At 58.1% G+C, this 8352-nt stretch overlaps 1 pseudogene; it reads left to right on the plus strand.

The window, feature by feature from the left end:
* Positions 1–1095: 1095 nt before the first annotated feature.
* Positions 1096–5176, plus strand: LOC103127643 (leukocyte immunoglobulin-like receptor subfamily B member 3; annotated as a pseudogene).
* The last annotated feature ends 3176 nt before the right edge of the window (positions 5177–8352 follow it).

The raw sequence follows: 8352 nt of genomic DNA on the forward strand, positions 1-8352 counted from the left end.
GTCACCTGCATAATGACCAGCGCCCGAGCCTTTGCTCTTCACCTGCAGGGGGACATATTAGTAGCAGGGAAGCAGGGCTGCTGGTCTCTCTCTCTCTCTCTTTCTCTCCAACTCTGTTTCCGTTTCACATTTCCATTTGTCTACATTCTAGGAAATAAAATAGGAAAAGAAAGAAAGAAGATAAAGGAAAAGAGAAGAAAAGAAATTGCATGGTCTAGTAGGTTGTGCAGTGGATAAAGTGTTGGATTCTCAAGCATGAGGTCCTGAGTTCAAACCCTGGCAGCACATGGGCCAGAATGATGTCTGGTTCTTCTCTCCCTCTCCCCTCCTATCCTTCTCCTTAATAAGTAAACAAAATATTTATTTTTAAAAAGAGATAAAATGCTTCCAAGAGCAGAGAATTTGTAGTGCCAGCACTGAATCCAAGCTATAAGCCTTGTGGCAATTAAAAAAATATTTTATTTTTAAAGTCTTTTATATTTATTTATTTATTCCCTTTAGTTGCCCTTGTTGTTTTTATTGTTGTAATTATCATTGTTGTTATTGATGTAGTAGTTGTTGGATAGGACAGAGAGAAATGGAGAGAGGAGGGGAAGACAGAGAGGGGGAGAGAAAGACAGACATCTACTGACCTGCTTCACTGCTTGTGAGGAGACTCCCCTGCAGGTGGGGAGCCGGGGGCTCAAACCAGGATCCTTATGCTGGTTCTTGTGCTTTGTGCCATGTGCACTTAACAAGCTGCTCTACCACCTGACTCCCCCCCAATTTTTTTAAATAAAAAATAACAGGGATCTTAGCTCCCTCTCTTCCCAGGTTTCTTGGTGACCAGACCACAAGGACTCGAGCTGACCGCACAGTGACATCAGAGTCTGTCGAGCAGCATCCATGAGCACCCCCCCAACAGCTGGGGCTGTGGGACCCTCATCCCATAGCCCAGGATGAGTGAGGAGCAGGTTGACAGGGAGGGAACTCTGGGGCAGGCTTTGAGACCAGGTCTGTTTACTGCTCCACAGACTCTATTGCCAAGATGGGGTGGGGCAATTCCCATCCTGTGGGGCTGACGTGAAAACCCCGTGGTAGAGTCAGTGCAGAGTGGCCACACCCTGAGAGTCTTTCCATCTTGCCAGGCCCCAGGCTCCCTCCGTGTGCACAGCTGCCTCAGAGGAGGACACACCATGTCCCCCACCCTCACAGTCCTGCTCTTCCTGGGTGAGATGGACTAGGGGGGACACCCCAGTATGGGAGGGACCCCAAAGCCAGGCCTGCTGGGTCAGGGCCCCAGGACTTAGTAGCTGTGTGTGGGGAGGCTTGTGCTCAGGACTCAGGACACCCCTCTCACAGGGACTCTCTTCCAGGGCTGAGTGTGGGGCCCAGGACCTGTGTGCAGACAGGTGAGTCTGTCCCCAGGCTCTCAGGACCCTCATTGAGGACAGGGGACTCCTGAACCTGGGGATGGAGAGGAGCAGATCTGGGCTGATGGGGATGTAAGGGACATCAGGGAGAGTCCTGGGCTGAGAGCTGGGGACTGGGGGTGGGACTGTGCTATGACCCCACCTCTGATTTCTTTCAAGGAACCTTCCCCAAGCCAATCCTCTGCGCACAGCCAGGCCGTGTGGTCCGAATGGGGATCTCTGTGACCCTCTGGTGTCAGTGGACTCGGGGGACCTTCAGTCTCTATAAAGATGGAAGAAAAAGTCCCTGGAACACACAGAAGCTCGGGAAGCCCAAATTCTTCATAAAAAATGTGCAAAGTCTCCATGCAGGCAGATACCACTGTAAATGTGTCGACCACAATGGCCAGTCAAAGACCAGTGTCCCCCTGAAGCTGGAGGTGGAAAAAGGTGAGACTCACTCAGGGGTCCCAGCTCAGGTTCTCCCTCAGGAAGGGGGTCTGCTCTCATGGGGCCCCATCACACCATCCCGGGGGAGCAAGGGGACCTCATCTCCCATGCTGCCTCCTTCTCTCCTAGGACCCTATAGCAAACCCTCCATGTCAAACAAGCCAAGCCCTATGGTGACCTCAGGTGAGGGTCTCATCCTGCCCCTTCCACGGTCTGAGGTCCCACACAGGTTACTTGGATCTTTGCTCTCAGGGGAGCCCCAGGAGGGAGGCTGGGTGAAGGGCAGTGTCCTGGGTCAGGGCAGGAGAGGGTGGGTCTTCCTGAGTGCCCGCTGGCCTCGGCAGGGGAATCTGGGAAGCCCTCCCTCCTGAGCCTGCAGGGCCATGTCATGGCCCTTGGACAGATGCTGACCCCCCAGTGTGGCTCTGCCGTGGGCTATGACAGATTCCCTCTGTGCTGGGAGGGGGACCCTGGCCTCTTTCAACTCCCTGGCCGGCTGACCCAGGCCAGGCTCTCTGAGGCCCAGTTCTCCCTGGGCCCTGTGAGACCTCCCCACGGGGGCCGGTACCAGTGCTATGGGGGTCACAGCTGCTCCTCCCTGTGGTCAGCACCCAGCAGCCCCCTGGACATCCTGGTGACAGATGAGGAGCCTGCAGCTCAGTCTGGACAGACTGCATGGGGGAGACCCAGAGTGAGGGTAGGAGAGGGGCGTGGGGTCCCCAGGGAAGGAGGGAGAGATGGGGGAGGGGAAGAGACACTGATGGGACAAAGACAGAGAGGAGGGTCTTCAGAGACAGGCACTGGGGACGTGGTTCAGAGCAAGGGGGCAGCAGCCCTCACCCCTTCCTCTCACTAGAACAGCTGGCTGACACCCCATCCCTGTCAGAGCAGCCAGGCCCCTCTGTGGCCCCAGGAGAGAAGGTGACCCTGCGCTGTCAGTCACAGAGTCCCAGGAACTCTTTCCTTCTGTCCAAGGAGGGGGCGCTCCTGCCCCCCCAGTGTCTGAGGTCAGCCCTGAGCTCAGGGGTTCTGGGATGAGTTCTCCTTCCAGCCTGTGACCACAGCCCACGGGGCCACCTAAAGGTGCTACAGCTCAAGTGACAGTGCCCCTCACCACTGTCCCAGCCCCCTCTGGCTCCTGGTCTCAGGTGAGGCCCCCGACCTTCTGAGCTCAGTCCTCAGGTCCTGCCCCAGGAGCTGTGGGTAGGGTGGGAACAAGTACCCTGAGTCAGAGTGGGTGACGGCGAGGCTTCTGCCTGAGAAGCTCCCACCCCCTCCCAGCCCTCAAGGGGCTGCTGTGGATGGAGACCCCCTCCAGTGCCACTCACAGGGTCTGGAGATGGCAACCCCCAGGCCAAAGGGCCCAACTCCAAAGCTGGTGAGTGGCTGTGCCTTGGCTCCCAGGGCCCAGGGGTGGTGCTGAGCCCTCATGCCCCCAGATGTTGGGGGAGGTGACAGGAAGGGCCCACACTGCAGGGGAGACTCTGGGGCGTCTGTCCACCTTCAGACACTGAGCCGTGATGGTGTTTTCTGAGGGTGTGACATCGGGGGCCTCAGGGACCCCACCCTGTCCCAGTCCTACTCTGCATGGCAGACCAATATCCAGGGCTCCTGACTTCCCTCTCAGCCTCAGTTTCCCTGTCTGTGTGGGGAGGGGTAACCCCTGTGTGTGAGGTGAGGGTCGACAGTCCCAGCCTGAGCTGGGACACTGAGGGGCTCAGTGAGATGGCGCAACCCCTCACTCATGACTCAGCTCCTGCCCAAGGTCACCCATAGGGCATGAACGTTCTGATCAGCGTCTTGGTGGCCCTGGCCATGCTGCTCTTCCTCCTCTTCCTCTTCCTTTTCCTGAGACGCAGGTGTTGCAGTGCACACAGGAAGGCCGGTGAGCAGTTCACATGAGCTTCAGGGGGGCTTAGCAGCCACACAGAAGGGACCGCTCAGAGGGGCAGAAGCCAAGGGCCCAGCCAGCACATGGCAGGTATAGCTGAGGGCTGGTCTGTGGCTTCCACTCCTGAGCTCCTGGGACACAAGGGTCCCCGGCCCTCTGGAACCCTGTGTGCAGGGGGGTCACCCCCAGGAAGAGTCACTTCTCACTCTTACAGGGGCTGCTGGCCCAGAGCCCCAGGACAGAGGCCTGAAGTCTAGGTACCCCCCACCCTGAGGACCCCCACCCAACCAACAGTCTCTGCCTGCCCAGAAACTGTGTCCCCCCCCACAGTTCTGCAGCTGTCTCCAAGGAAGAGACCCTGAGTGAGAGGAAGGAGGAGCAGCTGGAGGGGGGACAGAAGTTTATGGATCATGGGGGCTGGGAGGAGTGAGAGTGGGGAGCAGACAGAGACCCAACTGTGTGACCTGGCCACCCCTAAACCTGCATGCTGTGCCCCAGTGGGGAATAGGGTGGCCTCAGCCCTGAGAGACCTTAGGGACCCCCCACATGACCCCCTGTTCTGCCCCCCAGATGCTGCAGAGACAGAGAGGAGGCCTGAGGAGCAGGTAGAGCTGGACCTTCTGGTGAGCCCTGCTCTCATCTCCAGTCTGAAACTAGTGATGTGTCTGCTCCTGTGTCCCAAATCCTGGGGTCCACACTTGCCTCTTCCCCGGCAGCAAGGCCCCTGACACCTCACGCTGGATGTGTCACTCAAGAAAGCAAATTGTCCCCTTAAAGGGAGGGGCAGGTGGGTGGGGCCTGGGACGACAGGTGCCAGCACCTGAGGGAGGGGTGACCTCTTTCCAAAGGGGCCAGGCAGCTGGACTTGATGAGCAGGAGGAGTGAGGTTTGTATCTGAGCCACACCCCAGGGCATCTGCACCCGTGGCTTAGGAAGGCCTCAGGACCCCCTCAGGAAAGGGACCTGCCTGGCAGCACATGGACATGGGGAGTGTCAAGGGGCCCCTGGGGCGCAAGCCAGGCTGTGCCCCACTGTTGTCTCTCAACAGCCTGGGGGTTGGTTGTAGACACCCAGGAAGCCATCTATGCCCAGGTGAAGCAGGAGGGACTCAACTGGGGAGTGGCCACCTCTGCTCCCCCCTCCCCAACCCACCTGGCAGGGACAGACAGGACAGAGCCGGTGAAGGGGACACACTGTGGGCAGTCATGTAGGCCCCTTCCTCTCCAGCCCAGCCCCCCACCCTTTCACTGACTTCCCTTCCCCCACAGGCTACTGCCTCCACAGTTCTCCAGAATGTGGCCCAGCTGACTCTCAGGCAGGAGACAGCTCCCCCTTCTTCCTGGTGAGAGTAGCCCCCCAGGAGCCCAGCCTGTATGCTACTCTGTATGCTACTCTGGCCACCCACTAGCCCAGGGGACTGGACTGCAGGGACCCCAGAAGTCACAGAGCCTTATTCTTCTCTCCCCACCTCGACACTTGCTGATGGGCAGCCAGCGAGGACTCCCAGGGTCCTGAGGGTGGGGGAATCTCCCAACTCTACTCTCCCAGAGAACACTTCCATGTCTGTATAATAAAGCAGCTGGTTTCTTAACAATCAAGGTGTGAAGTGACAGCCAGAACAGGAGTGAGTGTGTCAGATACAGGACTGCAGGCAGCATGCAGCTAACCTCAGTCCATGACAGCTCACAGCGGGGAAAGTCAGGAAGCAGGGCATCTGCAACATCAGGAACTTAAAGAGAACTGCAAACCAGCTGAGAGTGATCAGAAGGGAAGATGCACATTCTAGAGACATGGGTCTCAGGGTCATCCAGTCGCTGCTGCCAAGGAGGAACACAGAGCTTCGCATCTCTGCTGTCGGATACTCACACACCCTGGAGAGTAAAGATATTGATTCGTTATCGGACAGGGGGTGGACAGCATAGTGGTTATGCAAGAGACTCTCATGTCTGAGGCTCTAAAGCCCAAGGTTCAATTTCCTACACCACCATAAACCAGAGTTGAGTAGTGCTCTGGGAAAAAAAAAAGAAATGTAAATAATACATACATACATATATATATATATATATTATATACATATATACATATATGAAAGAGAGAGATTCATGAATGAGTCTAAACCAGGAGGAAAAAGAATGTAGATTACATTGACAACATGAGCAAAAATAGATCTGAATTCTCTGTGGGACCTTGCATAAGACGAGTTCTAGCCTGGTGGGGGCCTGGCTCCTCCAGCTCCTCCCACCAGCAGTGGTCAGAGCTCAGCGACCCCCTGTATCTCGAGGTCACAGGTGAGAGGCCCTGCTTGTCCTGTCTCTCCAGGTGCCCATGATGCCCTAATCCATGTGCACAGTGGGCCCTGGGGGATCTGGGGAGGACCCTAAAAGCACGTGTCAGTGGGCCTAATGGTGTTGGGGTGACCTCCTGGGCTCAGAGGCCCAGAGGAGCCTGGGGGAGCACTGAGGAACTCAAGCCCCTTGAGCATGAGGTGAGTTCTGTGTGTCTGTTCGTCCCCAGGCGTGTTCGAGGAGCCCTACTTGGAAGCCCAGCCAGGCCCACTGGTACTGACTGGGGACAGCCTCACCCTGCAATGTCACTCCCAGGCTGGCTTTGTCACAATTGCTCTGGCCATGGATGAGGGGCCTCGGGGCCCCCAGAGGCTGGATGGGCAGCACAGCCCTGAATTTCTCCTGGGCTCTGTGAACAGCTCGAACAGGGGGGAAGTACTGGTGTCTCGGCGGTCACAGCCTGGCCCATGTGTGGTCGGCATCCAGTGACCCCCTGGACCTCCTGGTGGTGGGTGAGGAGCCCCCAGGGATCTGGGCCTCCCTACCCCTGTGTGATGGTGCAGGGGATGTGTGTGCTGGAGGAGGCTGGGGTAGGGTTGTGCCAGGAGCCATTTCTCTGCTTGATAGATGATAAGCTTTGAGACAATGGAACCCCTCAAGACAAGTGTTAATTCCCCCCTGGGCAGGCCATTTTCCCTTAGGTAAACCATTTATCAGTAATCAAGTGAGTCAACACAAGTGAGTCAACACACAGTTTGGTTCCTGCCATTTGTTGCAAGGAACATTCCACTTTGAAGATTGCTCCCCCTCCCCCTCCTGCAGCACTACCCCCCTTCCCCAAAGCCTTATAATGCCTGTGAACACAATAAAATTTTTGCAGCTTGATCAGAAACCTGTCTTGCTGTCGTTCTCTCGTGTCTTGTGTCCCTTTCATTCCAGATCTTTTTGAGTTCCTAGCCCCTGCTCACCGCCCTGCTGGTCGGGGCAGGGTGGAGGGGGAGGTTAGGAGGGACCACAGAGGGGTGGGGGATAGGAGGACCACAGCAGGGTCCTTGGAGAATAGGGGCTCCCAGACAGGGTCTCTGGGGTTGGGGCTTCTGTGACCCCCACAAACGGCCCCCAGGTGCACACAGCAGGCCCACCCTGTCAGCCCTGCCGGGACCCCAGGTGCCCTGGAGAGGGGACGTGACCCTGCAGTGCTGCTCTGACATCCCTGCTGACACCTTCCGGCTGTCCAGGGAGGGGTCCCCTGCTCCCCCGCAGCTCCTGCGGCTGCGGGACTTGGCTGCCCCCTCTCAGGCCAACTTCACCTTCAATGCCGTGACCCGGGAATAGGAGGGCACCTACAGGTGCTACAGCTCCCTCAGCCATGTCCCCCAACTGCTGTCCCTACCCAGTGCCCCCCTGCAGTTCCTGGTCTCAGTTGAGGCCCCTGTACTATATCCCGTGGAGTGCAGACCCAGGCACTGCCCTGTCCAGAGCTCAGAGCTGGGATGTCAGGAGGGAGACTGGAGAGACCAGCCCCAGGGCCCCATCCCATGGGGGATGGAGATGAAGGGATCCCCCAGCTTGGTCCCACCCCAGGTGCAGGTCAGGGGGACAGTGAGCACTGAGAGCTGGTGGCTCAGGGGGACGGGCAGGGACAGCCCTCAGCCTCCCCTGTCCTGTCCCTCAGCCCATGGACAGAGGGCATGTCTGCAGGTCAACAGGGGTCTCTCAGCTAAAGGAGTCCCCCAGCTGTCCCCTCCCCTGAGCCCCCCCAACCCACAGCAGGTTCAGGAGTTTAGGGGGCTAGGCCTCAGGCTCTGTAGGTCCTGATGCCCTGAGGCCTTGGGGAGGACACTCCTCAAAGGAGGGGCTCTGTGAGGGAAGGGGAGGGAGTGCATGCTGCCCGCTGGCCATGGTGCTGATCCCGAGGCCTTGGGCCCAGAGCTCCTGGCTCAGCTGCTCCCTGTGGGCTGCCAGGCCTCACTCAGGGGCAACTGCTGTGCCTGAGCCAGGAGGGAGGCTCAGGAAGAGAGATGCTCTGTGTCTGAGCCCATGTCATCCCCATGTTGAGAGACAGACACCGGTGCTGTCTTTTCAGACTCAGCCCCTCTGCCATCTGCCCGGGACCTCCCCTCCCAAGGACACAGGAGCTGCTCTGCCTGGGCTGTCAGCTCTGCTGACTCGGGGTCTCCTCCACTCCCCTCACTGTGGGAGAGGGCGCTCCAGGCTGCTGTGCCATCTCCATGAGCTCCGGGTGCCAGCCTGCGAGGGGCCCTGCAGCTCAGCCCCACAGGAGCTGCTTCAGTCTCCTGCCCCCACATGGGCCACTTGGTGTCCGTCTGTCCAT

Source organism: Erinaceus europaeus, chromosome 2, assembly GCF_950295315.1.
Source record: "Erinaceus europaeus chromosome 2, mEriEur2.1, whole genome shotgun sequence".
Lineage (NCBI taxonomy): Eukaryota > Metazoa > Chordata > Mammalia > Eulipotyphla > Erinaceidae > Erinaceus > Erinaceus europaeus.